This window comes from Chrysemys picta, chromosome 3 (assembly GCF_011386835.1).
Source record: "Chrysemys picta bellii isolate R12L10 chromosome 3, ASM1138683v2, whole genome shotgun sequence".
In the NCBI taxonomy this organism is placed as follows: Eukaryota; Metazoa; Chordata; order Testudines; family Emydidae; genus Chrysemys; species Chrysemys picta.
Window position 1 is genome coordinate 29,558,152 of NC_088793.1, and position 19,170 is coordinate 29,577,321.

General features: G+C 45.2%; 1 long non-coding RNA gene across 1 annotated transcript; it reads left to right on the forward strand.

Annotated features, from left to right (window-relative positions):
* Window positions 1-6,784: 6,784 nt before the first annotated feature.
* LOC122173166 (uncharacterized) lies at window positions 6,785-10,987 on the forward strand. The gene is made up of 3 exons (XR_006173669.2): window positions 6,785-7,044; window positions 8,246-8,323; window positions 8,621-10,987. It is a non-coding gene; the product is annotated as an uncharacterized LOC122173166 (long non-coding RNA).
* The last annotated feature ends 8,183 nt before the right edge of the window (window positions 10,988-19,170 follow it).

A 19,170-nucleotide genomic window follows, 5' to 3' on the forward strand; every position in this document is an offset into this window, starting at 1 on the left:
GTGCACAGTGCTTATCACCCCATTTCAAAAAGAATATTGCAGAACTAAAGGTGGTTCAGAGAAAGGTGACACGAATGATGAAGGGCCTGGAAAACCTCTCAGATGAAGAGAGACTGAAAAGACTGGAATTGTTTACCTTAGAAAGGCGATGAATAAGACAGGACATGATAAAATGATGAATGATATAGAAAAAGAAGATTGGGACCTTCCGTTCTCCCTGTCTCACCACACTCAAACAAAGCGATTATGAATGAAATTTAAATGTAGGAAATTCAAAACTTATAAAAACCATAGAACTCATTATGACAGGAAGTCATTGAGGCCAAGAATTTACAAGGATACAAAAAAGGGATTGGACATTTATATGGGTATCAAGAAAATGCAGAATTATTATAATTAATCATAATAAATGTTGTGGAAGGAGTGTTAACAACTATAAACCTTGTGTTACAGGAATTAAGCCCATCTTTAAGTACTGGACATCAAGATGAGAACTAATGGGGGGAGAGAGGGAAAATCATCCCATATATTGCTACTGCAAGGTTCTTATATATTGCTGGCCACTTTTTTTTTTTTTTTTTTTTTTAAAAGAATTAGAAGGGACCCTGAAAGGTCATTGAGTCCAGCCCCCTGCTTTCACTAGCAGGACCAAGTACTGATTTTTTCCCCAGATCCCTAAGTGGTCCCCTCAAGGATTGAACTCACAACCCTTAGTTTAGCAGGCCAATGCTCAAACCACTGAGCTATTCCTCCCCCCAGCAACAGAATACTGGATTAGATGGGCAACTGGTCTGATTCAATGTGGCAATTCCTAGGTTTCTATAATAGAAATGTTAATATTTACACAAATGAGTGCTGGGTCAAGGAAAGGATTTGTAAAGGGTTAACAGGTACCTGCCTGTCAAATGGTTGCTTAGGGCAGCTGCACTGTTTGGTTCAAGTGGAAGTTAGAAGGAACCTTGTGGATAAACCTGGGGTGTTAGCTCAGGAACACCTTGTCTCTGTGAAATGTATTGTATAAAGCAGGTCCACCATGAGAATCCGGAGTTTACCCACTGTCCTGGCCAAGGTGATAGTAGTTAGGAAGGCTTCCCACACCAATAAATGTGAGAGAGCGCAAGAGGCCAAGAGCTCAAATTGTAGATTCATAAGTATAAATAGCACCAACTTCAAATCTCAAGCAGACACAGGTTTCAATACTGGGAGAACGTTCCGATAACAACTTTTAGTAACTTTACTGTTGTGGAATGGGTGAAAACTGAGCCGTTCTCAATTGGAGGATGAAAGGCCTCAACAGTTGCTAATTGTACTCATAGAATCTGGATGGATAGGCCCAATGATTTCAAAGAGAGAAACTATTCCAGTACAAGAGGAATCCTGGGCTCCTCAGGAGGTAACTGATGTTGCTGACATCACAAGGAGAACCTCTTCCATTTGGTGGCATAGCACTTCCTTGTGGAGAGTTTTGTTCTATTGAGAAGGATGGATTGAACCTCCTCTGAGCAAGAATTCTCTAGGTCCTTTGCCCATCCAGAAACCAGGCTGGCAGATGGAGCGATGCCAGGTCGTCCCTTTCTCCATTGTACGATAGTAGACCTGGGAAGAGCTATTTTGTTTCTTAAACACAGCACTGAGAACATTGCTTTGCCACCATTAACTGAAAATAGGGGAAAAACTGAAATAAAATTAATTAAATTGGTAAGAAATGGGTTGGCAGTAGTAGACTATAACATTAAGGTGTATAAGTTAACAATTAAGCATATACTAAAGAAATAAGGTGATGGTTTATAAGTTAAAAGTTTGGTAATTTAAGTGTACATACAATATTGACACACAGCCAAGGACAATGAATTGGCAGTTTCAAGCGGTTTGGACTATGGCTAATGTATTGGTAGACAGAATGTGGACTGAGGTTAAGTAAAGGTCACTCCAACACTGCAGGGAGGGGTCAGTCGGGCATGCTCAGTCCAAAACAAGATGAGGGTCCTCAGACCATAATAGTAAACAACCCATAATTCTAAGGCCTTGGCTACACTTACCAGCTAGTTCGACGGCTGGAAATCGAAGTTCTGGGTTCGACTTATCGCGTCTAGTCTGGACGCGATAAGTCGAACCCGGAAGTGCTTGCCGTCGACTGCGGTACTCCAGCTCGGCGAGAGGAGTACCGCGGAGTCGACGGGGGAGCCTGCCTGCCCAGTGTGGACCAAGGTAAGTTCGAACTAAGGTACTTCGACTTCAGCTACGTTATTCACGTAGCTGAAGTTGCGTACCTTAGTTCAAATTAGGGGGGTAGTGTAGACCAAGCCTAAGACTTGTTGTGTAACAGCTTTGATTGACAGACTTCACAGTTCTGATTGGTCATCAGAGAGGATTTAAAGGTGGTTGGAGGATAGGTGTGCTAATGATAGGTTGGAAAAACAAGCCAATCAGAACAGGCTAAAAACTGTATATAAGGCAAGAGAGTTAACAAGCAAAAGTCAGTCAAGTCAGGAGCAGAAGAAGATCAGAAGAAACCTAAAAGAGCAAAGGAATCAGAAGAAGCGGCTGTGCTGCTGGGACAGAGCAGAAAAGGACAGAGGTGCTGATTTTCCCAGTTCCTGGGGGGTGCTCAACCCCCACTTCACCCCTTCCTCCAAGCCCCTGTCCCGCCTCTTCCCACCCCTGCTTCACCCCCCCCTTTCCTGTCCCCGCTGCTCCCCCTCCCCAGTGCTTCCTGCATGTTGCTGAACAGCTGATTGCGGTGGATGGGAGAGCTGGGGAGATTTTGTGGGAGCTCCAGGCCCGGACCACCTCTGCTTAGTCAGTGCCTCTGCTTAGACAGAATAGAAGGAAAGAAGACTATGGAGCATAAACATGCTAGCTATAATATAGTATATAGAATAGAAATAGGGTTAATGAATGTGTATGCTCGGGATAATAAAGATGAGTGTCTGTGGCATGTATGTTTATGTTACTATTTATCATGTGCAGAGTTTATTAAGATTACTGTTAGTATCTTGCATATGACTGATCACCAAGTGCGGAACATAATTCAACTGTATAACATTACAGTATTGGGTACTTTAGCTTGTATACCTGTGCTAAGGGGGTTATATTTTAATTTAGGTTTCAATGAATTGTATAGGAAAGATTGGTTACATTAAATAAAGAAAACACTGTTTTGGAAAAATACTACCTGTGTGTCAGTTCTTTCAGTGGAGATTATATCCATGTCCTTCCAGGGGGGAACAGATCTAGTATGTTCTGGGCAGTTTCCTGAAGGGCATAGGGAGATCCTTGGCAAACCCTGACAATTCTACTAGGCCGGACCCACTCCTTTCACCTTGAAGGAACAGATGAATAGATCAACATCTTGGAAACCTGGAAGTAAGCAATAGGAGGGCTACTCTGGGATCCTTGAATCTGTTCTTGGTGTAACATCAGGTGGGCGGGGCTGCTCAGGCTATGTTCTTTATAACTTTACATTCCCCTTCTTCCTGTTCCTCTGTTTAACTCTTTGGTGAAGCACAGGCCAGAGCTCAGTCTCTTCAGGACTTTTCAGAAATCATTATACTGAGTTAAACCTTAGGGCTATTGTATGTAAAACTCTGATAAATGGAAGTTAATTGTCATCCTCAGTCAATTCCAAAGAAAGAATACCATACACATTCTTAGTAAAACAAACATTTAATGCACACTGAACACATTGTAAATAGTATAAAATATTGTAAATAGTATTTGGAATACTATGAAATTTTGTTAAACAAAGCTCGTAGACAGTAAATCTGTGTTCCTCATGCAGACTTCCCCCTTTTTGTTTGTTACAAACATTCAAATATAAAGTTTCAGCATAACATTTTCTGTACTTCAAAACACAATCTCCTCTGATCTTCTCTCAGAGATGATTTCTCAGTCTTTATAGTATGACCATAGTATGTAGAATGCATCACCTAGACTCAAAGCTTGAGAAATGGCAGCATCTCAGTCCTTTCAAACATTTCAGAATGCTGTCAGCAAACAGTCTGGGGATCTCCACAGCTGGTAGCATTCCAGACCTTAGGTCAATAGCTGACCTATCTGCTCAGTACTGGTGAAACAAAAGTCTGTATCCAACATGGTACAGGGATTGGGGTCAACATACAAAATATCAATTTATTTGGTTACTATAAGGCTCCGACTCTATAGGGAACCATAAACCCATCTAAGTTCAGCAAGAATTCAGAAATCCTCACCCCACCCCACCTCTCAGCAGGGCCGGCTCCAGGGTTTGGGCCGCCCCAAGCAGCCAAACAAAAAACAAACAAACAAAAAATCCACGATCGCGATCTGCGGCGGCAATTCGGCAGGAGATCCTTCGCTTCGAGCAGGAGTGAGGGACCGTCCGCCGAATTGCCACTGAACAGCTGGACGTGCTGCCCCTCTCTGAAGTGGCCGCCCCAAGCACCTGCTTGGTAAGCTGGTGCCTGGAGCCGGCCCTGCCTCTCAGTCCTCTTTGGGGTCGGGACACAGGTGGCTGGTGTGAATCAAATAGCTTTAGCAGGCTCCATTGTGGCCTCATTGATAGGAGCATCACCTTGGAAGGAGCTATAGAGTGAAGAATATTCAGTAGTTTATGAGTAGGATCCTGAATCTCCTCCAGAGGGATATGGAGTGTTTCTGTGATACTCCTCAGGAAGTCCTGGTATTGTCTATAATTATCCGGGGTTGGGGAGAGAGAGAGCTGATGCTACTACCTCATCAACAGACACTGTCAGCAGATGCTCAGCAATGTGCTCTGACAGGGTCTGAGGCTCATTTCTTGGAGGCGATCTGTGTGGAAATGGCTGTCTGGGGTCCTCATAGTCTGGGGCCTGAAAGTATAGATATCATGGACCCCATTGTGTCCAGTAGGTAGGTTCATAAAAGTACAGTGATGAGTCCTATGCAAGATACCATTGGTCCCTTGCCCCATAATAGGGGTCATAGGGCTGTAGTGGCACCTGAGAGGCTCTTGGAGCCTTGTCTAGACTGCTGTCTTGTTTTCTGGCTGTCAGAGGAACCATCATTACCACCCCCTTTCATCAATTGAGTAGGAGCCCTCTGATTCTACAGACACAGCCTACGGTACTATCTGTCTTGCAGCAGCCTGGCCAGAGGCATATACCAGCAAAGAGCACCTGGATGGTGTTAGAGCATCAAAGTCATGGCTAGTACTTGGGACCAGTGAATGGCTGCTAATGCTGTGATGATTACTTTTGATAGAAATAGTTCAAGAGGATTGGCAACTTGGGATTGGTGTATGTTAGTATGTTAGCCTGGGATAGAATTTTGGGTTTGACTTTTTGATACTCTTATACTAAAATGTGAAAATAAGGGGAAAAGACACTGTCATGTTGGTTCTGCCTAGTCAGCTGGATTTGTTAGTACAATGGGAACAGATAAGAGCAGTTAAAGTGCTACTCAAGAGCAGTTGAGAAGGGCAAAGGGGTTTGCGGGGGAACGGGGAAGAGAGGGGAGGAGAAACAAGGGGGAGAGGAGATATAAAACACTAAAAATCCAAGCAGCACAACCTCACTCCTTACCACTCCCATGGGGTACAAAAGGGGTGCGATGAAGACCCCAGATCCAAAACAGAACATGACCCTAAATTGTAAAGGGTGGGACTGTGGGCATGCATTGCAGGTATATTTGGGCCTGCTAAGAAGGAGGAGGTGGAAATAGGGAATGGGAAATGAGAATGGGGACACAGGCAACACTCAGTGGCATCAGAGTTGGGAAGAGGGACATGGGGTAAATGCTCTGCAGCGTCAGAGCTGGGAAGGGGGACATGGGGTTAATGCTCTGCGGTGTCAGAACTGGGAATGGAACTCTATGGGCATATAGAGATAAGCCTGACTGGGGTGAAGGGCTTTGGAATACGTTTACTTGGAAACTAACCCCTATAAACATCACATTGCCTGTGCTTCGGACTTCTGGTCTTTTGCTGCTTGCTGTCTGTGTGACAAGAACCAGGGAAGCGGGAGGGTTGAGGGAAGACCTCTAACATCTTGGTGCCGTGACTCGGATGCATCACACTGGACAGGTAAGTAGCAGCCAGGTAAGTGCCCCTCCCCAACAGTCTGCACAGCTGCTTGGAGGGGGTATGGCGGGCTCTCATGATGGTAGTTGCGGGTCCTTGCAAGCTGGGGTAATGGTCTTTTTGGATAAGTGGATATGGAAGATTCAGGGCCCATTCCAGGTACGGGGTTCAACCTGAGATGAGATTAAGAAGGAAATGGGGATGGTGTTAGGGGATCCAGAAAGATGGGGACTGGCTGAGGAGCTCACCCTCCTTGGTAAATGGGTAGCGGAAGGAGGTCAGGATGCTTTCCAGGGAAAGGAGGCACTTAAGTCCACTTGTAAGAGGTTTGAAATAAAGACAGCATTATGGGAGGCTGCCAGTAATCTTTCAGGTTTGGTGCCACTCCAGCAAATGCAACGGGAGGATTGTAAATTAGAGTTAGGGGTGGTTAAAGTTAATTTGGCACTATAGGGTTTGGAGTCAGAAGCAGAGATAACAGACCACCTTAAGAGACAGGAGTTGTGACTGGGTCATGGGGGAGTGAAGGGGAAAAAAAGTTTCAAAGTGAAAAAGTTGAGAGTGAGCGGGTTAACCCATGGAGGTGCTTTGAAGCAGTTAACTGCAATGGAGAAGGGCACTCTTATAATTCACTTGGGCTGCAAACAAAAGCAACAGACACCGGGGGAACAAATTCAGGGTTTGCAGGAGTGAGGAACAACCCCCACTCTTCTCCCAGAGCCAGGATAAAAATCTAGGTGAAAGGGTTCCTAACTGTTTTAGCCGTTAGCTTGTACTTTAAACTAACTTCACAGGGTTAATTGATTGCTTTCCACCCCACCCTTCTCTCTGACACTTTTGGTTTTTCTGAAGTTTTAATGGAGGGTGCTTTGGATATTTACATGAAAAGTTTGTTTGGACAAAGCATGAGGGAAGTCTGCTGGATTCCATTGAAATTTTTAGAGTAAAAGATCCAGGGATGACCATGGAGATAAAAGTTTGTTACTGACTTTTTTAACAGTCCCGAGGTAAAGACAGCACAGGATAAAAGGCAGTTGTTTGCAGAAATTAATACTACAGAGTTTGGGGGGAATATGGAGGGAAGTAAACAGTTGGGAGTTGTGGAAATGTTAAAAGGTAACGGTTGTGAAAATGTTAAAGAGTAACAGTTGTGGTGTTATAAGAAGGAAGTTTTTGGTTTGATGATAAATGTATGTAATGTAATTTACAGTTATGTAAATGTAATTATTTGTGCAACTGGGTGCAGTCACATTGGGTGGAGCCCTGGTAGTTAAACAAATTATACAAGGGGGGGGGGTCAGGTGGCTACTACCACCACTATGGTTTTGTCTTCAGAAGCCTTTATAGCTATTCTGAAGGAAAATGGGCCCTTTCCCCACAGGAGTGGTTTGTAAATATGATTTAATCAAAATCACTAAAGAAATGTAAGGGATTTCTATTGGAACTTAACTTGACTGCCTCCAATTATACAAGATGGGAATGTAATTTGGGTACAGTTGTGTAAAAATAATGAAAGCAGTACAAGTTAGGCAAAAGAGAATTTGAGCGTGTGTGTAATTATGTAAGGTTATAAGGACCTAAACCAACACTCATGGTTTGTAAAATCCTGTTTGTAGATTTAAGATAAATTGGTTTTGTTTTGTTTTTTAAAATAAAGCAAAAAACAGTGGCACTAAAACTCCATTTGAATCTCTCATTCAAAGTTGCAACACTGACAGACCCTTGTGCCAGACATGGCTTTGGTATTTAGCATTTAATCCTTTGGGTACCTTCCATGTTTTTTTAATAGAGTTTAATATCTTTTTAAATAGGGACCAGAGAATGTGGCCCTGGCTTGGGCAGCCAGAACTGGGAGAAGGGGGAGAGATTCTGGATCATTTTTTTGGTAATGAATAGCAGGAGGGGAACAAAAAGTTAAAAGACAGTGTACCTCTGAAGCAAAGGCAGGGGTGGAATGTACAAAAAAGCAATTTCAGAAATACTGAGCTTTGAGGTGGCTCTGAGTAATCAAACTGTCATAGTTTGTTTACTCAGAGCCACCTCAAAGCTCAGTTTGGGAACCACTTCTATAGAGCAAAACAAGGAAAGTATGGAGGTAATTCTTCTGTTTTTCCTGCAGTCAGCAAAATTTGTAAAAGGAAAGGGGTATTTTTAAGCAATAATCTGTCCCCACCCAGGAAGCTAAGAAATGTTTCTTTTGTTTTTCAGACACTCTCTAGGCAAGCTGGTGCAGTGGAAGAGCAACCCAGAACACTATGTATCCACTGAAACCACAAAGATTGTGTTGTATGTTTTGTGTTGTTTGTCTTGTTATTACTGTTATTTTGGTGGATATTGTACAAGGAGGGTTAACACAAATAGCAGCAAAGGTCAACAAGTGGTATGACCTGCCTGGGAAGCATGGTCTACCCAAGCTGGGAAATCGATAAAAAGGCACAAAATGGGGGTTAAGAAGGAGGACGTATAAATTGTTGCATGCATATTACAGGTGGAGCTACAAAGGGGAACCCAAGGATTCCCTGGCCTGGGATGGAACAATCATTGCTGCTAATCACAATTGTTGCTGTTAATGTAGCCCTACAGGTAATATGGATGTCAAGCTGGAAGAATCCTGATCTAAGCTGGCCGCAGTCTGGCGCCAGAAATACTTCTTGACGGGCAAATGTGTTGGAGCCACTGTGGGAGCGGGTGCAACCAGCGCTTTTCAATGTGTCTTTCCAGTCCATAACCTGGGGAGTACCTCCCAGAGAATGGTGGGTGGACCGGGTACATCCCAACTGCAGTACGTACATAAGAGGGCTGAAGCAACAATTTAATTGGTGGATGAGGGGACACATATGGAATCATCGCTGGAAAAGGGATTTGTGGGCAGCAGAAAACACAGGGTTGGGTGTATGAAATCTGGGGGACCATTGAGTAACTAAAGTAACTGATAAGCCATAATATAAAATTGCAGAAGCAAATCAATAAGCTACTGGCACAGCTGTCTGCAATTGCAACAGGGTGGAAAAGGGCAGCAGAGGTGAACCTGCAGTTAATGCAATGGACGGTGAACCTTGTGACGTGGGTGGGGAATAGCTTCAGAAGGCTAACCTGAGGGGAAGTGTGCATGGGAATACAAAATGCCCAACTGGGGGGCTAACACCTGTGTAATAGTTACTGTGGTAACTTGGAATGCGATGGCAACTAAGGTGGTCCCCATAAGTCCTATAGGAATAATGAGACAGGGAAGGGCTTGCTGAGAAACACTGGGAACCACTGGGGGATAGATGGGGAAGATGGAATGGTGTAAATTGGACAATAATTCAGTTAAGTACTTGTCCAGAGAAAATATTTGGAAGTGTCCCTCTCCGATGGCCACGGAGGAGCAGACCCAGTGGCCTGTTGCCAGGAGTGGACGATTGAGTGTAATGTATTATGTATGGAGTGTTCTGCTGGGAGTGCACACAGTTCTGCAATATGACACTTGGGAGTACAAGTGCACCAGCATCTGGCACATTGACACGCTGCCATTGGGACTTTGGTGCACGAATGGATCTGTGGAACTCATTGCTGTGAACAATTGAACCAGTGCATACTACCTGATTCCATACCACATGGTTGAGCTGGTTTGGACAATACCCCATTTCTCTGTGAACATTCAATGGACTCATGATATAGACAAAAGCATGCAAAACTTGAAGGAGCAGCTCAATGCAACTGCCAACAATTGGACACATTTAAAATATATTCTCCAGAATGGTGTTAAAAGGATCTTAATCCTGTCAAGAGAAGAAGTAGTGTTTCTGGTGGTGACCCGGATGCTGGATTATATTATGATGGTCAGGGCTGACAATATTACTGTGGATTACTGTGGCTATTGGCCGATTGTTAAGTATGCTCATTTTGCAATGTATACTACGGTGGTTAAGGGGGGCACAGACCCACAAGGTATAACCACTAATTGTCACATATAAGTAATGTAATTGGCCCTCCACCACAGTGTAACAGATAACCCAGACCCAAACTTCTTGGGCCCATTACTATGGGGAGTCTGACACACTCATTGGAATATACGTGCAGTATGTCCGTATGAGGGAAGGTGCAGGGCATCATACTGCATAGGGGGCAGTGGGACTGATGGAGCATCGACACATTCCATCTTGATACCTGGCCCTTTCAGGAAATGTGCCACCATATGTCCTATGCTTTACCTGGGGAGGAATGTCCCAGAAGAAAATAAAATAAAGGGGTAGAGTGTTAGTATATAGGTCTGTTTGTTAGCCTGGCATAGAATTTTGGGTTTGACTTTTTGATACTCTTATACTAAAATGTGTAAACAAGGGGAAAAGACACTGTGATGTTGCTTCTGCCTAGTCAGCTGGATTTGTTAGTACAATGAAAACAGTTAAATTGTTACTCAAGAGCACACTTAGCAACCCCTATCTCATGGCAAAGTCAAGCAACCAGTTGGAAGGGGCAAAGGGGCTTGGGCGGGGGAGATATAAAACACTAAAAGACCAAGCAGGACAACCTCGCTCCTTACCACTCCCATGGGGTACAAAAGGGGTGGGATGAAGACCGCAGACCCAAAATAGAACATGACCCTAAGTTGTAAGGGGTGGGACTGTGTGCATGCATTGCAGGTATATTTAGGCCTGCTAAGAAAGAGGAGGTGGAAATTGGAGAATTGGGAATGGGGAATAGGGAATGGGAAATGAGAATGAGGACACAGGCAATGCTCTGCAGCATCAGAGCTGGGAAGGGGGACATGGGATAAAGGCTCTGCGGGTGTCAGAGCTGGGAAAGGGGACCCGGGGTAAATGCTCTGCAGTGTCCAAACTGGGAAGGGAACACTCGGGAACAAATTCTATCGGCCTATAGAGATAAGCCTGACTGGTGTGAAGGGCTTCGGAATATACTTGCTTGGAAACTAACCCCAATAAACATTGCATTGTCTGTGCTTCGGACTTCTGGTCTTTTGCTGCTTGCTGTCTTCATGACAAGAACCAGGGAAGTGGGAGGGTTGAGGGAAAGCCCTCTAGCAGTGTAAATCACCAGGTCCTCAAGAAGGGTGTAGAAAGGTCTAGTGGGAGGAGAGCTGGTTGGATTCTTTGGAAGAGTGCAAGCTTGGACATGGGGGGCTTGGTGCACTGTGATACTGCCTGTGCAGAAGGCAAACACTCTGTCCTATCCTTGCACAATGAAGGGGTCAGTCCTGCCCCCTTTATGAGTGGTTTTGGAATGTTGGAAGCTCTCAGTACTGTATGTGCCAGCCTGTATCCCTTCATGAGCTCTGCACACACCAGTTCCAGGGCACAAAGTCATTGGGTTTATTGGAGGATTCTGAGATGCAAAGTGTCGGTTCTAGAGGAGCACTACCCCAAGACTAAGGTTGAAGAAACAAGGAGTGGGAGGGTCCTGAATTCAAAAGGAGCCTCATAGAGAGCTCTATTAGGTGCCTGTGGAGTGTGAAGTGCTGAAACAGTCTGATAAAAGGGGGGAAGAACAGCTGATCTCACACAGCAAAGAAATGTGTAATTCCCAAGGAAGTACAAGCGGCTCTTGTGCGTGTCTATAGGGCAGGCAGGGTTTGGAGCCTGGAGTCCTGAGCAAACTAGGTGCCTGAACTGTGAGGGAACAAGAGTGGAGGAAATTCCCCAATCCCATTTACAATTTATATACAGAATCAAAGTTTGAAAGGAATGCTACGGACTCGTGTTTCCATCCCAGACCACTCGTGGCAGAAAGGAACTGGAGAGGTGGCCCGTCTGCTCCATCCCTTATGCCCTGGATTAGGAGCATCAGCAGGTAAAGGGCACAGCTACAGACCAACTGACACTTCCGTTGAAGAGTTTCTGATCTTGGATGCACAGAGCACATGCCCGCCCACAGTAAATACCTATAGGGACCAACACTCAAAGAAGAATGTTTTTTTTCCCCAGCTGAAGGTGGCATGTGCCTCCCTTCTTAGACAAAAATAATTCAGAAGTCTGTGACGAGCAAATTCAACAATCTGACATCCTCCAAGCAATAATGCCTGAGACAAAGCTCTTGAGAGCTGGGAAGAAGGCCTTCTTGGCTTAGGGCTCCTCTGAGTAGTGTTGTACTCACAGCTGTGATGTTTGGCCACCAGATATGTCTCTGCTCATCTTTGGAAACAAAAATGGAAGCCAAATTGTTTTCTTTGTAGCTTGTAGTTGTTCTGTCTAATAAATACCTGTTGTTACAATCTGTGGCTAAATATACCAGGAGACTGTGGAACAACAAACCAGAAAAGAGGAGAATAGGCTCAAGCCTAACTATTTTCAGAGCATAATGCCTCCAAACAACCACAGATAAGTAATGACAAAAACTAGTGAGAGAGAAACAATAAGCAAAGCTGCCCAAATTAGGATAGGTGAAAAGAAAAGTACACTATGGACAACTTCATGTGAACCAGCTCTATTGTATATGGTATATTTAGAAACGGTGGCAGACAATAATACTTAGTGAGTCAGTTTCCCACTGTTTTTCCTCAGCCCCCAAAGTTCTACTTGGGCTAGGTCCACACTACCCGCCTGATTCGGCGGGTAGAGATCGATCTTCTGGGATCGATTTATCGTGTCTCATCGGAACTCCTGCTCGCCGAGAGGAGGAAGTGCTGTCGATGGGGGAGATTGCCTGCGCCGCGTGGACCCACAGTAAATAAACTTAGTTCGATCTAGGAAACGTCGACTTCAGCTACGCTCTTCTCGTAGCTGAAGTTGCATTGCCTAGATCGATCCCGCCCCAGTGTGGACCAAGCCTTGGTTTTATTTTGGTCCATTGATTGATCCTGAAGTTGTTATTCCAACACCTCCATTACAAAAGCAGACGGACATTTCTGCAACCACAAAGTTTTAATAGGTCTTGCTCTTCCCTCCTGCAGAGGGGGATAGTGGGGAGTCTAATAACAGGGAGTGGCAGACAGACGAAAGGAGCTGATCACCAACTCTGCAACTTGCCACAACAAAGATATGTGTTGATGTAGCTCATCCAGAGTGCACCAATCTTTCTGTGAAGAAACTGACCTACTGCAGAGCCAAGATATGCAGCCTTTTGGAGCTTGAGAGGCTTCTAAGGCCAAAGATATACCGTACAGTCCTCCAATCAGTGGAAATGGACAAGAGCATATAAAAGTGCTTGACTGTATTCTGCTCTGATGTTTTCTGCTGAAAGGAAGAACAAATGGAATATCTATTTGATTTTAGCAGCTGCAGTTGGACTGCAATGCCATAAAGAGCAATTTATCCACTGGTATCTATTATACTGTTCATTTGAACAGGACATCTGTACATGTATTTAGATCAAAAGACATAACATTTTGGGTACCAGGTGGATAAGGTTAGCCAATTCATTGAGAATTGTATCAACAGGCAGGCGAACAGAGATGGTGCTTGCTGTGCTTGTTGAAAACCATGGGAACAACTGTTCCAGCAGCAATCATGTTCTCTCTTTAGGATGTCTATAAACCCTACCCCTACCATTGGTCTACAAGAATCACCATATCCTACCAAACATGTACCATGAACAGGATAATACAGCTCATTGTTTTCCATATCACACAAAAGCAAGAGCAAACAGGGACAAGTTTGAAGGCCTTATCAAATAAGTATTAAAAAGAAAACAGCTCTAGCTTGTGGCACCGTGATTAGAGCAGGTCCCCTAGCTGAGAAAATAAAAAGCTGTGAAACCTCTCTGTCTTCTTTGTGTTCTGATGACATCCTCAGGAGGCACACAGGGGAGTTTCAAAATGAAAGCAAGCTCCAGGCTAATTATTTGATTTTTATAGCACTGAGCCTCAGAAAAGTTTAATCTTTCACCTGAGAGTAGTAGAAAATTCCATCTATTGCCTGTACTTTGGGTCTCTGCTAAAATGCTCTGACCCCCAGGGGCAAGCAGGTAAAGAAAAAGTAATATCCAGTCCCTGCAATTAGAAGAGTGTTTTCTCCCCAGGCTACAAGGATTCCAAATGCTTTTGAATTCCTGCACACCGTTCAAAATGTTGTTCTTTCTAACTGATAACAGTTACAATGAAATGAATAGAATAATAGTTAAAATTAATAAAACACTTTTCACTGCCTCATCTTTCCATGGATAGATGCTGTGCATTTTATATTGCAGCGTGGGACTAGGTAAGTGTTTTTGTAAATTAATCACTTTCTCATTACTGGAGTAAAGGTCAGTCCTTAGGGAAAAAAAAGCCAGTGCCTGTCCTGTTACTGGAAATGATACTTTGGTTTAATTCCCTGCTTCACTGCTAATCTATTATTTTATGCTTCATAAAGAGTTACTTAAGCAGGAACCAAAGACAGGGTTTGGAATTGCACAGGCAGCAATTGTCATTAGATAATTTTCAGTCAAGTGTAAAATTCACCAGGGGAACATTTTAGATTTGTGTAGCTCGCATTTTTTAATCCAGGTCATCTTTATTAATTTGTCTTTCTAGATAGAAAATGTCATTATATGATGGCTTCTGATAGAGTGATGTGTGAAGCTTGATCAGTCAGAGGTTAAACCAACACAGTGCAGTTATAAGAGTGAAGACTACCAAGAACAAAAAGATCTATGAATGCTTCCTGTCAATGTCTGAATAAAACTTGTTGGCTAGGACCTACATGTAAGGTTCAAAAATAAGTGATCCCACCTAAATGTTAGTTGGGGATTCCTAATATACAAATTTACACATGATATCAGAGAAACAATTATGAAATAATGAATGCTTTAATAGCCTTTGTCTCACTGTCTGGAGTAGCTAACGGCCATAAGTGGCAACCTCAGGGCAGACTGTCAAAAAGCAGGGCAGAAACTCCAAACTGGATGTATGTTTGTCAGGGTTCCCTCCCCACTCAAAAATCTGGTGTACAGATGTGGGGACCTTCATGAAAGACCCCCTAAGCTTATTTCTACCAGCTTAGGTTAAAAACTCCCCCAAGGCACAAATCCTTTCCTTGTCCTTGAACAGTATTGCTGTAACCACCAAGTGATTTAGACAAAAATTCAGGAAAAGGGTCACTTGGAGTCCCTATTCCCCCAAGACCTTTCACCCCCTTTCCTGGGGAGGCTTGAGAATAATATACAAACCAATTGCCTTTAATGTAAGTACAAACCAGACCCTTTATCTTTAGGACACTAAAATCAATCAGGTTCTTAAAAGAAGAACTTTATTATAAAAAAAAAGTAAAAAAATCACACCTGAAAAATCAGGATGGAAGGTACTTTTACAGGGTAATAAAAAGATTTAAAACACAGAGGCTTCCCCTCTAGGCTCAGCTTCAAAGTTACAAAAACAGGAATAAAACTCCCTTTTAGCATAGGGAAAATTCACAAGCTAAAACAAAAGATAATCTAATGCATTTCGTTGCCTTACTTACAGTTTTTGTAATCTTATATGAAATATTTCATTTAAAATTAAATTAAAATGCTGATCTTAAGCTGCCGACTGGCTCAGCCCGCTGCCAGCCTGGGGTTCCATTCACCTAGGCCGGCAGCGGACTGAGCGGGGTCTGCGGCTGGAACCTCGGCTGGCAAGGGGCCGGCAGCCAGAACCCCAGGCTGGCAGCGGGCTGAGCGGGGTCAGCACCCCAGACCAGCAGCAGGCCGAGTGCTCAGCCCACTGCTGGTCTGGGGTTCCAGCTGCTGGCCCCTTGCCAGCTGGGGTCCCAGCTGCCAGCCCCGCTCAGCCCGCTGCCAACCTGGTGCTCAGGGTGAGGGGGTGGGGATGTGGGGGGTGCAAGAGTCAGGGCATGGGGTGTGGGGGGGGCTGGGTATGTGTGAGGAGTGCAGGAGTCAGGACAGGGGATGTGGGGGGCTGGGTGTGTGTGGGGAGTGCAGGAGTCAGGGCAGGGGTGTGGGGGGGGACTGGGTACGTGTGGAGGGTGCAAGAGTCAGGGCAGAGGGCTGGGGGCATGTGTGGGGGTGCAGGAGTCAGGGATGGGGTTGTGGGGAGGATGCAGGGAGCTGGGGTGCAAGGGGGTACAGGGGTCAGGGCAGAGGGCTGGGGGGGGTGGGCTGGGATCAGGGGGGTGCTCCCAGCCTCATGCCCCATGAGCGGCTCATGGAAGGGGGCTGGAGGGATACGCCCCGCTCCTACCCTCCTTCCCCTGGCCTCTTCTCCGCCTCCTTACCAGTCTGAGCAGCGAGGGCGCTGGGGCTGCTCTTCCTCCCTCCCTCGCAAGGGCCATTGGCGGCAGGGAGGGAGAGGAGGCGGGACTCGATGCAGCACGCTGGCGGAAGAGGCGGGGGAGGGGGAAGCTTGGCTGCCTGCGAAGCCTGCCATACAGCAGCAGCTGGCAGAACCAAGCTTGCTTCTGCCCCCTGCCCCTGCCAGAGAGAGCGGTAGGCGGAGAAGAGCGGGCTGGGTCGGGCAGGATTTTTAATGGCACACTGCTGCCTGCCGGGGTCTGGCTCAGCCCGCTGCTGGGGTTCAGCAGCGGGCTGAGTGGGACCCAGGCAGGCAGCAGCATGCCATTAAAAATTGGCTCGCGTGCCATAGGTTGCCAACCCCTGCACTAAAGACACAATACTGTCATGGAGCTCACAGAGTTCATGGATTCTGTGGCTTTCTGGGACCTCTGGGACTTCTTGTGGGGCAGCGCTGGAGCGGCGGGGGCCTGTCCTGGGGCTGCCAGAATGAAGGTGGCCTTGGGGCTGCTGGAGCGGTCCTTGGAACAACTGTCTGGCAGTCAGCCCCAGGGCCACCAAACAGCTGAGCAAGGGCAAGCCCCAGGGCCTCTGGAACAGTGGTCTCTGGTCTGCCAGAGCAGCAGCCGGGGTTGTCAGCCCTCACTGGGGCTGGAGCAGTAGTGGTCATCCCCTGCTGCAGGAGCAGCTGCAAGCCCCGGCAGCACTCTGTTTGTGTTCCCCCTCCCCAGCCTCCAGGGTATTTTTAGTAAAAGTCATGGACAGATTATGGGCTTCTGTGAATTTTTGTTTATTGCCCATGACCTGTCCTTGACTTTTACTAAACCTGTGACAAAATCTTAACCTTAACTATAACAGACTCTCCATGGAATCACAGACAGTCCCCTTGTGCATTCCAGTCTATCTTGTCACCCAGTCAAGCTGGACTACGTGATAGAGGGTCACTTTACACCAAAAAATCGAAACAATATTCAGGTTACTAGTCCCAAAGGACCAGTCACTTACCCCAGATCATTTGTACTCAGATCTCAAACCAAAGACAATGCCTGTAGCCAAAACTGTAATAAACTAACTAAAGCTTTATTGACTAAGAAAAGAATTGAGAGTTATGTACAAGGTTAAAACAGGAAACACACACGAGTTACAGTCTTAGATTTAAAAAGGTAATATAAGGTTCTATAATAAGCAGATCTGTATGTCCTTTAGGGCTGACCCATACCAAACAACATGGGGATCTCTTGCTTGTTTTTAGGAATCTTTGCTTCTCAGAGTCCAGACAGCATAAAGAGACCCCAATTGTTTCTGGTCAGGGATTTTTATCACACGTCCCTAGATTCCAAGCTGAAGGGACAAGCGCTTCTGCATGTAATGTCTTCATGGGGGTGTGGGGCAATCAACAAAGCCTTTGTCCCACAATGGCCAATTTGGATTCAATAGTCTTTCATGATGGGCAGAAGAAAACACCTTCTGTAGGAACCCAGCATTTTGCATTAGGTGAAGGGTTCCCCCCTCCCCGCTGCTTGATGGGTTACAGACTTTCAAAACAAACATTTTACAGTTATAGAGCAAACACTCATGTATTATCTTATATCATGGGGTACAGATATTAAGCAGGATTAATACATGCAGCATCATACAACCATTCCATAAAGTCTAAACACTAATATCTCTTTTAACAATACTGACCCACAAGTAAGCCAGACTGGTTTCCAGCTACACATTTGTCAGTGTTAAGTGAGACCCAGGGACTTGGCCTGAGCAGGCATCTGATCTACGAGCACCACAGCCTTCTGTATTTTAGTCAAGTCTCTTTATATTATGTCTGTTCTTCGACTATCCCTCGATGCAAGGATGATGTCTGCCAAGGGGGTTCATTAGTGAGTTTTTAAGTGGCTGAGGAGCCCAATTCTTGCCGTGCAGATTTTCCCAAAGAAATGATAGGTGTAATCTTGGAGGAGACATAGTTGTTGGCTAAAGTGTTGTGCCCTTTCTTTCCTCCTTTGTCACTTCTCTGTCTCATGTGCACATCTGTTCTCCTCAAAGTGAGCTGTGGCTTGGTGTATGGTGTGGCACCACTGTGTTCTGTTCCACATCAAATCCTCCCAGTTTGTTGGGTTGATGCCTCCCTTTTTAAGATGTACTTTCAGTATGTCTTTTAAACACTTCCACTGCCTTCTGTGAGCCCTTCTTCCCTGACTTAACTGAGAGAAGAGTACTTGCTTCGGGAGGCAAGTGTCAGGCATACGTACACAGTGGCCAGCCCAGTGGAGTTGGTATTTCATGTGCTTCTATACTGCTGATGTTGGCTGAAGAGAGAACGCTGATGTTAGTGCATCAGTCTTCTCAGCTGATCAAGAAAATCCTCCTGAGGCAGCGCTGCTGGAACCACTCCAGCCGCTTGAGAAGTCGTCTGTAGGTTACCCAGGTCTCACACCCATAAAGAAGGGTGGAGAATGACAACTGCCTTGTAAACCAAGATCTTGGTACCTGTTTGTAGATCCCTATCATTTAAGGCTCATTTGAGTAGTCTTCCGAAAGATGTTCTGGAACAGTGGATCCTGTATTCAATTTCTGTGTCGATGCCAGCTGTTTGGGAGAGGTGGCTGCCAAGGTACGGAAAATGGCCCACATTTTCCAGGGGTTCTCCACTGATGGTGATTTGTGGACTACAAACAGTAGTTTGTGCAAGTGAGGGCTGGTAGAGTACCTTGGTTTTCCCAATGTTGAGAGAGAGACCCAGGCTATGATAGGCATCTGGAAAAAGATTTAGGGTGCTTTGCACATCTGCCTCTGTGTGTGTAAGAATGACACAGTCATCTGTATACTGAGGTCAGTGATTCCAGTTCTCATGATCTTCGATTTTGTTTGGAGACATCGAAGATTGAGGAGTAGGCCATCCATATGATACTCAATCCTGATTCTGTCAGGAAGATGGCTGCGAATGAGAATCAGAATCACCTCAAGGTAAATGGAGAAGAGTGTTTGAGCAA